The 18,144-nt window shown below is 49.7% G+C and overlaps 1 long non-coding RNA gene across 1 annotated transcript; it reads right to left on the bottom strand.

Moving 5' to 3' along the window:
- Positions 1 to 466: 466 nt before the first annotated feature.
- Positions 467 to 17,046, bottom strand: LOC138781065 (uncharacterized). Its single transcript, XR_011361383.1, has 3 exons — positions 16,982 to 17,046; positions 4,822 to 4,964; positions 467 to 697 (listed from the first exon to the last, which is right to left on the bottom strand). It is a non-coding gene; the product is annotated as an uncharacterized lncRNA (long non-coding RNA).
- Positions 17,047 to 18,144: the final 1,098 nt, after the last annotated feature.

Genomic DNA, 18,144 nt, shown 5'->3' with positions numbered 1-18,144 from the left:
GCATAGTGTGTAACAGAGGTCCCCCGGCTATCCAGCATAGTGTGTAACAGAGGTCCCCCGGCTATCCAGCATAGTGTGTAACAGAGGTCACCCAGCTATCTGGCATAGTGTGTAACTGCGGTCACCCAGCTTTCCAGGATAGTGAATAACTGAGGTCACCCAGCTTTCCTAGTGTCCTGTAGTCAGTATGATTGAGATCACCCAGCTTTCCTAGTGTCCTGTTCTCAGTATAATGTTGTCACCCAGCTTTCCAGCATCTTATACCAATGTCCAGACCTGGTAATGCTAGCTGGTGTGAAACAATTCCCAGCATGCCCAGACAGATGGAAGTTGTAATTTTTCACCATCTGGAGAGTCACAGGAAAGGTGATGCACTAATATGTTACACTTGTGCGTCTTTTTTGCGTTTTGTCTTGATTCTAAATGGGAGACATGAGAGTTCTTCAAGCAAGACAAAAAACACATGTTAAAATACAAAAAAGAGCCTTTCTTTACTTTATGTAGGACAGCTATGCGACCAGTAGTAGCTGCTTCTCACCAGGTTCCAGGATCTGATAAGTACTGCACCCTGGAGGCAGTGACAGGAGGGGTGACTGTACCCTGGAGGCTAGAGAGCGCTTTGTTCCTATCTGTATTCCGCTCATCAGGCTGCGGCACTTTGAAGTGTGCGCCGCTCCGTGCTGCTCCCCCATAGGTGCTGGAAAAAAGATGGATCCCGTCCTGGGAAACTGGGAGAAGATTCCCATATTTTCCTGAGAAGGAGCGGCACGGAGTGGTGCACACTTCAAAGTGCCGCAGCCCGATGAGCGGCATACAGATACATATATCGGATATATGTATATACATATATAGCGGATACATATATCCTTACTGTATATTCGCTTATCCCTACTTGAGGCAGTAACAGGCGGGGTGACTGTACCCTGGCTGCAGTGACTGGCGGGGTGACTGTACCCTGGCTGCAGTGACTGGAGGGGTGACTGTACCCTGGCTGCAGTGACTGGAGGGGTGACTGTACCCTGGCTGCAGTGACTGGAGGGGTGACTGTACCCTGGCTGCAGTGACTGGAGGGGTGACTGTACCCTGGCTGCAGTGACTGGAGGGGTGATTGTACCCTGGAGGCAGTGACAGGAGGTTGGGAGGTATCTGACTACATGGGGGGAGGTATCTGGCTACATGGGGGGAGGTATTTGACTACATGGGGGGAGGTATCTGACTACATGGGGAGGTATCTGACTACATGGGGGGGGGGGGAGGGCATTAATATTTCTACAGGGGGAATTATACGAAACTACTTAAGGATTAGTACTGGGTCCCACAGATCAGGTGATGCTGAAGTTAACTTTTTAATTAAGTTGTTTCTTATTCACAGGATTTTTCTTTTCATTTTTAGGCCATTTTTCTGACCGAAAATTTGTATTAATCATAAATCACCCCTAAGGGAGGTGCCCTTCAGAGTGTACTTGAAAATGGCCCAAACTGCCCAGTGTGCTGACAGTGTGACATCAGTCAAAAAATTTTTAAATCAGTTTTGTATTTTCACTTTGATGCCCATTTTTATGCCAACCACTGGGTAGTTTGGTCCATTTTCAACTGCATTCTCTTCAGGGCACCTCACTTAGGTCCTGTGAATAAGAAACCAACTTCAGCATTGTACAGATCAATCACATTGTTATGGGGGGATGCGATTTGGGAATCAACTGCTGAGATGTTATACAGAAGAACCAATGGCAGCAATTTCGGCCTTATTAAGGCAATGTTTATAATTGATCGCATCCTTGGGGGTACTCGGCTGGAGCATCTCATCACATGGGGGTACTTGGCTTGAAAAGGTTGAGAAACACTGCTCTAGACCACCAGGGATAATGTGTATTACCAGCTATAGCATTCTAGAACACCAGTGATAGTGGACATTACCAGCCATAGCACTCTAGACAACCAGGCATAATGTGGATTACCAGCTATAGCATTCTAGAGATAATGGGTACTCCCAGCTATATCACTCTAGACCACCAGGGATAATGTGTATAATCAGTTATAGCGCTCTAGACCACCAGGGATAATGTGTATAACCAGTTATAGCGCTCTAGACCACCAGTGACAGTGGATAGTACCAACCATAGCATCTCTAGACCACCAGGGATAATGGGTACTACCAGCTATAACACTAGGACACCAGGACTACTACAATAACCCCTAGAATAGTGTATTTGTAAATGTAGGAAAGCATTTGTATATGTAGCACGTCAGCATAATAACTGTAATTGGGGGCAATTTCATTCATTTACCCATGAGCACCAGCATGCTTAGACCCAGTGCACGGTCACATGACCACTCCAGGGCTGTTTGACCTTCTTTGATGGTTTTATGGTGATCACATGACCCAAAGACAAAATGGAACAAATTTCAGACTATACATAACAATCCTACGTCTCACCCAACCTAAAGGTTTGTCTTTTTTTTCCCATGTTTTTCGCCTGTCACCTTCACTTACACCGCGCACAAATCCTCGTCTCTCCGAGACCCCGCTCCCAATTGTCATCTGCTCACTGTATGGAAATGTCATGAATCTGCCAATCTGTTCTGCCTGCCGCACCTCGCGCCTCGTCCATCACCGACTTATTACAATCACCCAGCCGCCGCCTGCTTTCCCCGTGACAAGAATGGGAAGGCGAGATGAGGTTTTAGTTTTTTTTCCCTCCTCTATTTTTTTTTTTTTGGCCTCTCGGCTGTGAATAAAAATAACTGCGGAAACATCTGCCGCACAAAGGAATTATTTACAGGCAACAAGTGAGGAGATATTGTCTCCTCCATATAGACTCCCACCATATTAACCCATCAAGGGCTGCTGGCTTAAAGGGGAACTCCATGTCCAATCACAAGTCATTATATTATATCAGTGATGTCATACAGGGGGCGGGGCTGTGACTACCTCTCACACATAATCTGCAGGCTGGTTGTCAGCAGTAATAGATGAATGGCTGGTCCTGTTGTATAAGGTGTGTGGGTCTAATGTCATTATATTATATCAGTGATGTCATACAGGGGGCGGGGCTGTGACTACCTCTTAAACATGACATAGTGCTGGTTGTCAGTAGTAATAGATGAGTAGCTGTTCCTGTAGTATAAGATGTGTGGGTCTCATGCCATTATATTATATCAGTGATGTCATACAGGGGGTGAGGCTGTGACTACCTCTCACACACAATTACAGGCTTGTTGTGGGCAGTAATAGATGAATAGCTGTGCCTGTATTATAAGGTGTGTGGGTCTCATGTCTGATCACATGTCATTATATTATATCAGTGATGTCATACAGGGGCGGGGCTGTGACTACCTCTTAAACATGACATAGGGCTGGTTGTCAGCAGTAATAGATGAGTAGCTGTTCCTGTAGTATAAGGTGTGTGGGTCTCATGTCTGATCACATGTCATTATATGATATCAGTGATGTCATACAGGGGGCGGGGCTATGTCTTATGCCAGATAACAGTGGACTTCCCCTTTAAGTAATGTCCGTTGGTGTGATGACTATTCCCATATTTGCTCTCTTCGCAGTAACATGAAATGATAATTCTGATCCTCGCCGCCTATTATAAAGGGCTTAGTCTCGGTGAAGCCTGACTGTTCGGAGATTAATGGATCACATGGGGGATTTTCATTACTGACCCGGGCTGCCCACCTTATTTCAGCGTCAAGAAGAAGAAAATTCATCCAAATTATCCTGAAGCTTTAGAATATATTTGCAAGTTGTTTGTTTTGCATTGAAGGGTTTTGCCCTCTTTATGGCCTCTAGATGACACTGTTGCTCACTTTGACCCTGAATTTTCTTAAAGGGACAGTCCAGGTAATTACACAGGGAGACTATTTGGTGATCTATGTCTCTCAGTATCACATTCTGCCTCCTCAGACCCTACAGTCTTGTCTGGACTGGTTCCTTAGAGGATATTAGAATCCTATAGTAAATCCATTGGCTCCCTCCCTGTCAGTCACCCCTCACTGGCCACCGCAGCGGTCACAAGAGGCCGCACTCTGCCCTTGGTGTCGGCACTCGAGTGACGTCACTGCGCCGGCGCCAGGACAAGGGGAGAGCGGCCTCTAGAGACTGCTGCAGTGCGGCCACAAGAGGGAAGGGATGAGCAGACGCCCCCCTATATACTACAGGGGGAGAGCCCACAGGGGGGGCTATAGGCTACTGGGGGAGTGAGCACAGGGGGGGGGCTATATACTACAGGGGGAGAGCGCACAGGGGGCTATATACTACTGGGGGAAAGTGCACCGGGGGGGGGGCTATATAGTATATATACTACAGGGGGAGAGCAAACAGGGGGCTATATACTACAGGGGGAGAGTGCAAAGGGGGGCTTTATACTACAGGGGGAGAGCGCACAGGGGGGCTATATACTACAGGGAGAGAGTGCACAGGGGGGGCTATATACTACTGGGGGAGAGCGCACAGGGGCATTAACAAAACACGTTTACTACTGATGTTTAGCTCGGACCTTCACCTGACAATAGACAATAGTAAGTGGACCTTCACTAAAAATTGTTGAGTACCCCTGGCATAAACCATTCATACACTCCTCGTAACTGCTGCAAAACCCTGTAGAGTTCTGTGGGTGTGGAGTCAAGTAGAGTTCCAGAATTCCCAGTATTGTATACTACACATGTGATTGGCTGCTACATTTGCTCAGGGGAGGAGCTCTGATGTCCTGTATACATCTCCCACAATGCATTGCAGCAGAGGATGCTCTATACAGACACCTAACAAGCAGGGGGCAGCAAGAATATTACACAGCTGCTCTGTCTCCAGTTATTTACTTTTTGATGACGTCCTCAAGGTCACTTTGTCTCTTGTTGTCGGTCATTTTCTCGTAGGTAATTTTATCCGCCCATCCGTGTCTGTGAGTCCCGCCTCTCTGATCACATAAACTTGCGTCCCCCGTGTAGTGATGTTTCAGTGTCTGTAAAAAGGTGAATACAACATGATATCAGCCTATGTGTAATAATATACCTCTGGGGGGGCGGCCGCGGATAGATAGATAGGAGATAGATGGATACATACATAGATATAGATAGATAGGTAGATAGATAGATATTCAGTGAGGCAGAGTTCCCCTTTAAGCCTCCGCCTGTCACATATGAATCCCTTCTCCCTGGTGACAATCTCACTTCCTGTCAGGACCTGCCGCCTGGATCTCTCAGACATATTTATTTGTGACACCCAGACGGGAACGGCGGCCGAGATCAAAGCCGATGGAAGAGAAAACGAGAGATAATAAAGTCTACTGGAGGAGTGAATACAATGCAGGTTAATTAATGCTGCTCCCATGGCGAGAGACATGGCGAGATACTCCTACACAATACACACATAGCCATACAGTGCTCATATTATACTGCTATACACAGTACACACACAGCCATACAGTGCTCATATTATACTGCTATACACAGTACACACACAGCCATACAGTGCTCATATTATACTGCTATACACAGTACACACACAGCCATACAGTGCTCATTTGATACTGCTATACACAGTCATAAAGTGCTTATATAATATTGCTATACAGCACACAAGACACGTGCAGCACCTTATACCAGGAGATACAATGGAGTCAGATCCTCTACAACACAAATCACGTGAGATACCATAACAGTTCTGCAAGATACCAGGCAGTATCAGCAGAATAGTGAGCGCAGCTCTGGAGGATAAAGGCCCTATTAAAGGCAATGATCAGCCGACATCGTTCATGTCGGCTGATCTTGCGTCATTTGTCTTTCAAACATATTTAAAGATAAACGACCAGGATAGCAGCGATCTGCTGCCGTCACCCCGTGGAATAGGAGCGACGGCAGCAGACCGCCACTATCCCCTATAGGCTGCCCGGACGATCAGCGATCACCCGGGCAGCCCCCCCCGCACCTGTCCGCCCTCTGACTCACCCGCTCGCTGCAGCTGCGCTAATAGCGCTTGTTTGTTCCTCACTGTCTGCCTGGAATAGGGCCTTTAGACGTATCGTGACAGCAGAATAGTGAGTGCAGCTCTGGAGGATAAGACATATCGTAACAGCAGAATAGTGAGTGCAGCTCTGGAGGATAAGACATGATGTAACAGCAAATAGTGAGCGCAGCTTTAGAGGATAAGACATGATGTAACAATAGAATAGTGAGTGCAGCTCTGGAGGATAAGACATGATGAAACAGCAAAATAGTGAGTGCAGCTCTGGAGGATAAGACATGATAAAACAGCAAAATAGTGAGTGCAGCTCTGGAGGATAAGACATGATAAAACAGCAAAATAGTGAGTGCAGCTCTGGAGGATAAGTCCCCATTATGGAGTTGTCAGTGGATTATATGTGAGGCTGACACCACCTGCTCCCGGGGAGTGGTTCTGTAATATGGGCTCCAGACTGAGCAGTGTCCCAGGGAGTGGTTCTGTAATATGGGCTCCTGACTGGCGAGTGTCCCGGGGGGTGGTTCTGTATTATGGGCTCCTGACTGGGCAGTGTCCTGGGGAGTGGTTCTGTAATATGGACTCCTGACTGGCTGGTGTCCCGGGGAGTGGTTCTGTAATATGGGCTACTGACTGGGCAGTGTCCCGGGGAGTGGTTCTGTAATATGGGCTCCTGACTGGCTGGTGTCCCGGGGAGTGGTTCTGTAATATGGGCTCCTGACTGGCTGGTGTCCCGAAACACCAGCCAGTCAGGAGCCAATATTACAGAACCACTCCCGGGACACTGCCCAATGAGGAGCCAATATTACAGAACCACTCCCCGGGACACTGCCCAGTCAGGAGCCCATATTACAGAACCACTCCCCGAGACACCAGCCAGTCAGGAGCCTATATTACAGAACCACTCCCCGGGACACTGCCCAGTGAGGAGCCCATATTACAGAACCACTCCCCGGGACACCGCCCAGTTAGGAGCCCATATTACAGAACCACTCCCCGGGACACTGCCCAGTCAGGAGCCCATAATACAGAACCACTCCCCGGGACACTGCCCAGTCAGGAGCCCATATTACAGAACCACTCCCCGGGACACCAGCCAGTCAGGAGCCTATATTACAGAACCACTCCCCGAGACACCAGCCAGTCAGGAGCCTATATTACAGAACCACTCCCCGGGACACTGCCCAGTGAGGAGCCCATATTACAGAACCACTCCCCGGGACACCGCCCAGTTAGGAGCCCATATTACAGAACCACTTCCCGGGACACTGCCCAGTCAGGAGCCCATAATACAGAACCACTCCCCGGGACACTGCCCAGTCAGGAGCCCATATTACAGAACCACTCCCCGGGACACCTGCCAGTCAGGAGCCCATATTACAGAACCACTCCCCGGGACACTGCCCAGTCAGGAGCCCATAATACAGAACCACTCCCCGGGACACTGCCCAGTCAGGAGCCCATATTACAGAACCACTCCCCGGGACACCAGCCAGTCAGGAGCCCATATTACAGAACCACTCCCCGGGACACTGCCCAGTGAGGAGCCCATATTACAGAACCACTCCCCGGGACACCGCCCAGTCAGGAGCCCATATTACAGAACCACTTCCCGGGACACTGCCCAGTCAGGAGCCCATAATACAGAACCACTCCCCGGGACACTGCCCAGTCAGGAGCCCATATTACAGAACCACTCCCCGGGACACCAGCCAGTCATGAGCCCATATTACAGAACCACTCCTCAGTACACCAGACAGTCTGGAGCCCATATTACAGAACCACTCCCCGGGACACTGCCCAGTCAGGAGCCTGTAATACAGAACCACTCCCCGGGACACCAGCCAGTCAGGAGCCCATAATACAGAACCACTCCCCGAGACACTGCCCAGTCAGGAGCCCATAATACAGAACCACTCCCCGGGACACTGCCCAGTCAGGAGCCCATATTACAGAACCACTCCCCGGGACACTGCACAGTCAGGAGCCCATATTACAGAACCACTCCCCGGGACACCAACCAGTCAGGAGCCCATATTACAGAACCACTCCCCGGGACACCAGCCAGTCAGGAGCCCATATTACAGAACCACTCCCTCGGACACCAGCCAGTCAGGAGCCCATATTACAGAACCACTCCCCGGGACACCAGCCAGTCAGGAGCCTGTAATACAGAACCACTCCCCGGGACACCAGCCAGTCAGGAGCCCGTAATACAGAACCACTCCCCGGGACACCAGCCAGTCAGGAGCCCATAATACAGAACCACTCCCTGGGACACCAGCCAGTCAGGAGCCCATAATATAGAGCCACCCCCCGAAGACACCAGCCAGTCAGGAGCCCATAATATAGATCCACCCCCCCGAGACACCAGCCAGTCAGGAGCCCATATTACAGAACCACTCCCCGGGACACTGCCAAGTCAGGAGCCCATAATACAGAACCACTCCCCGGGACACCAGCCAGTCAGGAGCCCATAATATAGAGCCACCCCCCGAGACACCAGCCAGTCAGGAGCTCATATTACAGAACCACTCCCCTGGACCACTGCCAAGTCAGGAGCCCATAATACAGAACCACTCCCCGGGACACCAGCCAGTCAGGAGCCCATAATACAGAACCACTCCCTGGGACACCAGCCAGTCAGGAGCCCATAATATAGAGCCACCCCCTGAAGACACCAGCCAGTCAGGAGCCCATATTACAGAACCACTCCCCGGGACACCAGCCAGTCAGGAGCCTGTAATACAGAACCACTCCCCGGGACACCAGCCAGTCAGGAGCCCGTAATACAGAACCACTCCCCGGGACACCAGCCAGTCAGGAGCCCATAATACAGAACCACTCCCTGGGACACCAGCCAGTCAGGAGCCCATAATATAGAGCCACCCCCCGAAGACACCAGCCAGTCAGGAGCCCATAATATAGATCCACCCCCCCCGAGACACCAGCCAGTCAGGAGCCCATATTACAGAACCACTCCCCGGGACACTGCCAAGTCAGGAGCCCATAATACAGAACCACTCCCCGGGACACCAGCCAGTCAGGAGCCCATAATATAGAGCCACCCCCCGAGACACCAGCCAGTCAGGAGCTCATATTACAGAACCACTCCCCTGGACACTGCCAAGTCAGGAGCCCATAATACAGACCCACTCCCCGGGACACCAGCCAGTCAGGAGCCCATAATATAGAGCCACCCCCCGAGACACCAGCCAGTCAGGAGCCCATATTACAGAACCACTCCCCGGGACACCAGCCAGTAAGGAGCCCATATTACAGAACCACTCCTCAGTACACCAGCCAGTCATGAGCCCATAATACAGAACCACTCCCCGGGACACTGCCCAGTGAGGAGCCAATATTACAGAACCACTCCCCGGGACACCAGCCAGTCAGGAGCCCATATTACAGAACCACTCCTCAGTACACCAGCCAGTCATGAGCGCATATTACAGACACTCACTCCCGGGACACTGCCCAAGTGAGGAGCCAATATTACAGAACCACTTCCCGGGACACCAGCCAGTCAGAAGCCCATATTACAGATCCACTCCCCGGGAGCCCATAATACAGAATTACTCCCCGGGACACCAGCCACACACCTGGTAGCAGACCCTACATAGTATAGGCCCATTCTTGTGCAGGAGCCCCCCAAAAGTACAGGCCCTTCTGTGCAGCAGCCCCAACAAAGTATAGCCCCCCCCCATGTGGCCCCCCATAGTATATCCCTACTTTGTAGCCCCCACATAGTAAGTATAGCCCCCTCTGTTTAGGCCCCACCTAGTATAGCCCCCTTTGTAGCCCCTACGTAGTATAGCCACCACATAATATAACTCCCACTTAAAGCCTCCCTTTTTATTCCCCACATAGTATAAGCCCCCCTTTGTAGCCCCCACTTATAATCCCCTTTTTTTTTATCCCCCACATAATATAACCCCCCCCCCCTTTGTTGCCTTCCCCCCTGTGTATCCACAACATGTGTAAAATAAAAAACCCAGACGGATACTCATCTCTCAACCTCGCTCCCATGGTAGTCTCTCCTGCTGTTTCCAAGAACAGGTGTCTGGTGTAGGCTTCCTGTTCCAGCCTCGCGGTGCCTCCACCCTTCTCTCCTTCTTGGCTCTGGACATGACATCACATCTCGGCCAACCAGGAGAGGAGCGCGGGCGCCGCGGGGCTGGAACTGGAAGCTTGCACCACATGTCCGTGCATTTTGCGGCCCTTCAGTGGGCAGGGGCGGCGGAAGGAGCTGTAAGACTGCAGTGTCACTGTGAGCACTCATTAGCAGCGCTTACAGTGAAAGGGCGCTAATGAGCACCCGCAGCCGCAGCTGCCAGTGCGAACGCCGGGGCGGGGGCGGACAGTTGCTGGGGTACAGCGGGACCACATGGGGGCCGTCCTGGGACAACTGGACATACCCCCAAAACCAGGGCTGTCCCGCCGGATCCGGGACAGTTGGGAGCTATGCATGTGATCCACCTAGATCCCCTCATAGAGCACCAAGTAATGGCAGATATCTGTACAAGCAGTGACTTATTTAGCCATGCCTGCAGGGAGTGTACACAGCCCCAGCTACAGTGTGTGAGGTAAGTTGGAGGAGAGCCATGAGGAGATATGGTGACTGCAGAGAGTGTACACAGCCCTAGCTACAGTGTGTGAGGTAAGTGGGAGGAGAGCCATGAGGAGACATGGTAACTGCAGAGAGTGTACACAGCCCTAGCTACAGTGTGTGAGGTAAGTGGGAGGAGAGCCATGAGGAGACATGGTGACTGCAGGGAGTGTACACAGCCCTAGCTACAGTGTGTGAGGTAAGTGGGAGGAGAGCCATGAGGAGACATGTGACAACAGGGATCCCTGAAGTAATACTCATGCCATACATGCTAAAGAAGCAATACTACACTATTAGGCTATGTTCACACTACGTAAAACAACGGCCGTTTTTTTCACCGGCCGGAATTTTGCGGTCAAAACAACGGCATAGAATTACGAGCATACGGGCTGGTCGTGAAACAACGGCCGTTGTTTAATATTGCCTCCTAGCATGTTTTTAATCAGGCTGAAACATGTAATTAATTGAAATACTGCGACTAGCCCAATAAACCACTCAGTAAATTTTTTACATTAAAATCAAGTTTAATTTGGCCGAAATAAATTTTACGCGTGCGGCCGCATTGAAATTCACGCCCATAGTTGTAACATTCACGCCGCAAATAAATGACATGTTAATTTTTCACGGGTCCGTACGAACTACGGCCGTAGTCTTATACGCTGTGTGCATTGTACGACCGTAGTTCAAACGAATTGCTATATCGTATCTTTCCTTAAAACAACGGCCGTAGTTTTGCAGTGAAAACTACGGCCGTTGTTTTACGTAGTGTGAACATAGCCTTAAATATTATGGCTGAGGTAATACTGATCCCATACATGATAGAGAAGCTGATACTACACTGTTATATATAATGGATGAGGTAATACTGATCCATACACATAGTTGCCAACATTTGAATTTTTTTTTCCAGGGACACATTAGCGTTGTCAAAAAGGGGTGTGGCTTATAGAAGGTGTGGTCTTTGGTGGGTGTGGCCTATTGTGGGTGTGGTTTACAGGGTGTGGCTTGTCACCAGAATTTTTTTTTGGGGGGGGGAGGGGGTCCAGAATTTTCCAGTTAGAACAATACAAAAGGATGAGGGGTGTAGTAGTAGTACAGGAATAGATGAGGCATGTAGTTGTACAGGAACAGATGAGGGGCAGGGGTGCAGCTAGGAGTCATGGGGCCCCATGAAACCTTGGTAGCTGGGAGTGACTGGAGCAGACTGGGGGTAGCTGGGGCAGACTGGGAGGTGACTGTCGGTGACTGGGGAGACTGAGGCAGACTGGGGGTGGCTGGAGCAGACTGTGGGTAGCTGGGGCAGACTGTGGGTGACTGGGGCAGACTGGGGGGTGGCTGGAGTAGACTGGGGGGTGGCTGGAGTAGACAGGGGGTAGCTGGGGCAGACTGAGGGTTACTGGGGGTCACTGGAGCAAACTGGGGTAGCTGAGGCATACTGGGGGGAGACTGGGGCAGACTGGAGGTAGCTTAAGCAGACTGGGGGGTGACTGGGGCAGAGTGGGGGTTACTTGGGGTAGCTGGGGCAGATTGGGTGCAGCTGGGGCAGACTGGAGCAGACTGAAGGGAGACTAGGGGCAGACCGGGGGTGACTAGAGCAGACTGAAGGGAGACTAGGGGCAGACCGGGGGTGACTGGAGCAGACTGAAGGGAGACTAGGGGCAGACCGGGGGTGACTGGAGCAGACTGGGTGGTGACTGGGGCAGAATGGGGTTAGCTGAATCAGACTGGGGGGTGACTGGGGCAGAGTGGGGGTTACTTGGGGTAGCTGGGGCAGACTGGGTGTAGCTGGGGCATACTTGGGGAGACTGGGGCAGACTGGGGGTAGCTTAAGCAGACTGGGGGGTGACTGGGGCAGAGTGGGGGTTACTTGGGGTAGCTGGGGCAGACTGGAGCAGACTGAAGGAAGACTGAATCCTAGAAGGGGTGGAGAGGTTTTTTAAACTAGGCATGTGGAGGGAGGACAATGTAGTGTGTAATATAGTGGCAGATAGGTTAGAGAGGGGACAGAACATTGAGGTGGGAGGAGAAGGGTCCTGTGGGGGGAGGATAAGACCAGTGGATAGGGAGATCCATATGTTGCGGATGAACAGTGAGGATGATTGTAGCCACAGCACTGTAATAAATCCCATTTCTTATAATGAAGCAGTGAAACTCAATGGTAATATAAAGTGTATGGTTACTAATGCCAGAAGTCTAGCCAGCAAGATGGGGGGAGCTAGAGGCCTTGGTTCTGGAGGAGTCCATTGATGTGGTTTGGTGTGACTGAGACATGGCTGGACTCCTCACATGACTGGGCTGTCAATATTCAGGGGATTTGCATTGTTCAGAAGGGACCGGGGTGGGCAGAAGGGGGAGGAGGAGTATGTCTGTATGTCAGAAGTGATATTAAAGTGAGTGTAAAAGATGCAATAGTGGGCCATGACTGTGGTGATGTGGAAGCATTATGGGTAGAACTACAGAAGGAGGTAAAGAGTGAAAAAATTATTCTTGGTGTAATCTATAGACCCCCCAACATTACTGAGGGGATAGATGGTCAGTTGAATAGACAAATAGAGCGGGCTGCCCGGGAGGGAACAGTAGTGATAATGGGGGACCTCAACTACCCAGATATAGATTGGGGTCACGGTTTCAGCTAAAACCACAAAGGGGAGGGAATTTCTTAACCTCCTGCAGGATAATTTCTGGGCCAGTTTGTGGAGGAGCCAACTAGAAGTGATGCCTTGTTGGATCTGGTTATTTTTAACAACGCTGAGCTGGTTGGGGATGTCACTGTCCATGAACACTGGGTAATAGTGACCACATAATAGTGACTTTTAGCTTAAAGTGTAGAAAAGAAAAACATGTTGGGAGGGCAAAAAACTCAAATTTTAAAAGGGCCAATTTTCCTGGGTTAAGGGCAGAACTTCAGGGCATAGACTGGGAGCGGCTGCTGTCACATACGGATACAGCTAATAAATGGGAAATCTTCAAATCCACATTAAATACCTGTACTGCCAAATATATTCCTATGGGTAACAAATATAACGGTTAAACTCAAATCCCACATGGCTTACAACCGAGGTTCGAGGGGCTATAAATGAGAAGAAAAAGGGGCATTCAAAAAATATAAATCAGAGGGGTCAGCTTTAGCATTTCAACATTACAAAGAAGTCAACAAACACTGTAAAAATGTAATAAAAGCAGCAAGAATTCACAATGAAAGGCAGGTAGCTATAGATAGCAAAAGAAACCCCCAAAAATTCTTCAAATATATTAATGCAAAAAAAGCGAAGGACAGAACATGTAGGACCCCTAAATAATGGCGAAGGGGAATTAATAACTGGGGATCAGGAAAAAGCTGAGTTACTTAATGGCTTCTTCAGTTCTGTATATACAAAAGAAGAAGAGGGAGCTGTTGTGGGTGGGGCCAGTACTGAGGTGCGTGTGGGCCAGTGCTGCTAACACATGTACATGTACTGAACTGGTTTACTATAGATATGGTCCAAGATAAATTAAACAAACTCAATGTAACCAAAGCTCCAGGGCCTGATGGATTACACCCCAGAGTTCTTAGGGAACTCAGTTCTGTAATTTCTACCCTTGTATGAAATATTCATTGATTCTTTGCTTACTGGTATTGTGCCGAGGGACTGGCGTAAGGCAAATGTAGTGCCGATCTTCAAAAGGGCTCTCGAACTTCCCCAGGTAACTATAGACCTGTAAGCTTAAAGGACAACTCCCGCGGGACCCCAAAAAAAAAAAAAACACAGACACACACAGACACCATACTCACCATCTCTCCGGTGACGATCGCCACTCGATTCGCCCGCCGTCCGCCTCTCCGTCGCCGCCGTCCGCCATCCAGCGATGTCTCCGACTTCGGGTCCAGGGGATGGAAAAGGCTGCCAGTGCGCTTGCGCACCGGCAGCCTTTTCATTGGCTGGAGTGCATCACATGGCTTCCAGCAAGCTCAGCCAATCAGGGCTGAGCAAGCTGGAAGCCATGTGATGCGCTCCAGCCAATGAAAAGGCTGCTGGTGCGCATGTGCACCAGCAGCCTTTTCATCCCATTCACTTTGCATGAAGACGCCGAGGAGGAAGAAGACCCGGACCGCCCTCGGCTCTGACGTCGTCGTCACCAGATGCCGCCCCGGAGAAGAGGACCGTGACGATCGTAATAGGTAATGTATACATTCTTTAACTTCCGGGGTGGGGGGTCGGGGGTCCGAAAGTGGGGGAAGGGGGCCAGGCCGGGTATTTAACCACATTACAAAGTTATATAACTTTGTAATGTGTGTTAAATGAGCAAAAAAAAATTTTGTGGGAGTTGTCCTTTAACGTCCATTGTGGGGAAACTATTTGAGGGGCTTATAAGGGACTACATCCAGGAATATGTAGTGGCTAATAGCATTATAAGTGATAACCAGCATGGTTTTACTAAGGACAGAAGCTGTCAAACCAACCTAATATGTTTCTATGAAGAGGTAAGTAGAAGCCTGGATGGCGGTGCGGCTGTGGATATCGTGTACCTGGATTTTGCAAAAGCGTTTGACACAGTTCCTCATGGACGTCTGATGGGTAAGTTAAAGTCTATCGGTTTGGAAAGTTTAATGTGTAACTGGATTAAAACTGGCTTAATAATCGTACCCAGAGAGTGGTGGTCAATGATTCCTACTCCGAATGGTCCCCGGTAATAAGTGGTGTACCCCAAGGGTCAGTACTGGGCCCTCTTCTGTTTAACTTGTTTATTAATGATATTTAGAATGGAATTAACAGCAATGTTTCTATCTTTTCAGATGACACCAAGCTTTGTAGTACAGTACAGTCTATGGAAGATGTGCAGATGTTACAGGATGACTTAGACACACTGAGTGTTTGGGCGTCCACTTGGCAAATGAGGTTCAATGTGGATAAATGTAAAGTTATGCACCTGGGTACTAATAACCCGCATGCAGCATATGTCCTGGGGGGAGTTACTCTGGGAGAGTCGCTGATGGAGAAGGATCTGGGTGTACTTGTAGCTAATAGACTACAGAACAGCACACAATGTCAGTCAGCTGCTTCTAAGGCCAGCAGGATATTGTCATGCATTAAAACAGGCATGGACTCACGGGACAGGGATATAATATTACCGCTTTATAAAGCTTTGGTGCGGCCTCATCTGGAGTATGCTGTCCAGTTTTGGAACCTGATTCATAAAAAGGACGTTCTAGAGCTGGAGAGGGTACAAAGCTGGGCAACTAAACTAATAAGGGGAATGGAGCATCTTAGTTATGAGGAGAGATTAAGAGAGTTGAATTTGTTTAGTCTGGAGAGGAGACGTTTAAGGGGAAATATGATTAATTTATTTAAATATATAAATGGCCCCTACAAGAAATATGGGGAAAAGATGTTCCAGGTAAAACCCCCTCAAAGGACAAGAGGGCACTGCCTCCGCCTGGAGAAAAAAAGGTTCAACCTCAGGAGGCGACAAGCCTTCTTTACCATGAGAACTGTGAATCTGTGGAACAGTCTACCACAGGATCTGGTCACAGCAACAACAGTAGAGGGCTTTAAAACCGGCCTAGACAAGTTCTTAGAGCAAAATAATATAAATGCATGTGTATAGAACTTATCATCCCTCCCCTTCCCTGTATCCATCCCCTCCTTGGTTGAACTTGATGGACATGTGTCTTTTTTCAACCGTATTAACTATGTAACTATGTAACTAAGACTAGGGGCAGACCGGGGGTGACTGGAGCAGACTGAAGGAAGACTAGGGGCAGACCGGGGGTGACTGGAGCAGACTGAAGGAAGACTAGGGGCAGACCGGGGGTGACTGGAGCAGACTGAAGGAAGACTAGGGGCAGACCGGGGTGACTGGAGCAGACTGGGTGGTGACTGGGGCAGAATGGGGTTAGCTGAATCAGACTGGGGGGTGACTGGGGGCTACTAGGGGGAGCTGAGGTTGACTGGGGGGGTGACTGGGGCAGACATCAGCATCATCCCCCTCATCATCATCCCCTCATGTTGGGCCCCTCATTATACCACCAGTATAATACAGTGAGGTGTGAGACTGCTGGTATACTGAGGGGCCCACATGAGGGATGATGCTGAAGGAGGTAAACCTATATATATTGGTGTGATAGGCCAGGACACTGTATACCAGTCACAGCTCTGATTACCAGTCTCCCAGTATACTGGCCTCTCACACCAGTGTATATAGATTCATCTCCTTCAGCATTATCCCCCTCATGTGGGCTCCTCAGTATACCACCAGTCTCACAGCACTGTATAATACTGGTGTTATAATGAGGAGCCCTCATGAGGGGGATTATAAACTATACATGTGTGAGAGGCCAGTATACTGGAAGACTGGTGATCAGAGCAGTCACTGGTATACACTGTATACCAGTCCTTCAGCATAATTCCCCTCATTTGAACACCTTATACCTGGCTCCCTGCAGCACACGGCCATCTTGTTCTTCTATCCCAGAGGCAGGAGTGAGTGACCTCACTGTCAGGCCCTGTAGCTGTGAGGAGAGAGCGGCCTCTGGTGGTTGGAGGCACAATATACAGCCTCCAGCCAAAAAGCCTATGCTTAGGCTTCAACGCATTGGGGGCCATCACAGGGGCGGGGCATTACATCACAGGGGGTGGAGCTTACCGGGACAAACCCGGGACATTACTTAGACGGGACTGGCCTGTCAAATCCGGGACAGTCCCGGCGAAAACTGGACTGTTGGCAACAATGCATACATGATAAAGAAGCTGATACTACACTATTATATATAATGGCTGAGGTAATACTGATCCCATACATGATAGAAAACCTGATACTACACTATTATATGATGGCTGAGGTAAATGTGATCACATAAGTGTGATGTGACCTGATAAACTCCATAAACCCCGCCCTGCTCATAGAAATACACTAGGCATATGCTCCTCCCTCTTAGGGCTGGTTCACACTGAGCAAACATGGCACCTCCACTGTGCTCAGTGTCCTGCTGTTAAGTGAATGGAGAGGGCGCATGCTCGTCCGCTGCCGCCACTCTCCACTCAAGGAATGAACATGTTCATTCTTTGAGTGGAGAGGAGAGGGAGCAGACAGGCGCGCGCTCTCCCATTCGTTCATTGCGCCGTGTTTGCTCAGTGTGAACCGGCCCTTATAGCAGAAAAACTGTGCTAATTGTAGAGCATTATACAGACAAGATTGTGGGGGCTACAGATCCCACCTTCCAAAGTCATGTCCCACTTTGCTTAGGGCTCTGGGGGGGTCTGGATAATGACACACTGACACTTGGGGTACAGGACGATGACACTGACACTTGGGGTACAGGATAATGACACTGAAACTTGGCGTTACAGTATAGTAACACGCTGACACTGGGGTACAGGATAATGACACACTGACACTTGGGGTACAGGATAGTGACACGCTGACACTTGGGCTACAGGATGACACTGACACTTGGGGTACAGGATAGTGACACGCTGACACTTGGGGTACAGGATAATGACACTGACACTTGGGGTTACAGGATAATGACACTGACACTTGAGGTACAGGATAATGACACTGACACTTGGGGTACAGGATAGTGACACAATGA

The sequence above is a fragment of the Dendropsophus ebraccatus genome, unplaced genomic scaffold (genome assembly GCF_027789765.1).
Source record: "Dendropsophus ebraccatus isolate aDenEbr1 unplaced genomic scaffold, aDenEbr1.pat pat_scaffold_909_ctg1, whole genome shotgun sequence".
Classification (NCBI taxonomy): Eukaryota; Metazoa; Chordata; class Amphibia; order Anura; family Hylidae; genus Dendropsophus; species Dendropsophus ebraccatus.
Note: the sequence above shows the minus strand (reverse complement) of the source record. Positions and strands in the feature narration are given on the sequence as shown.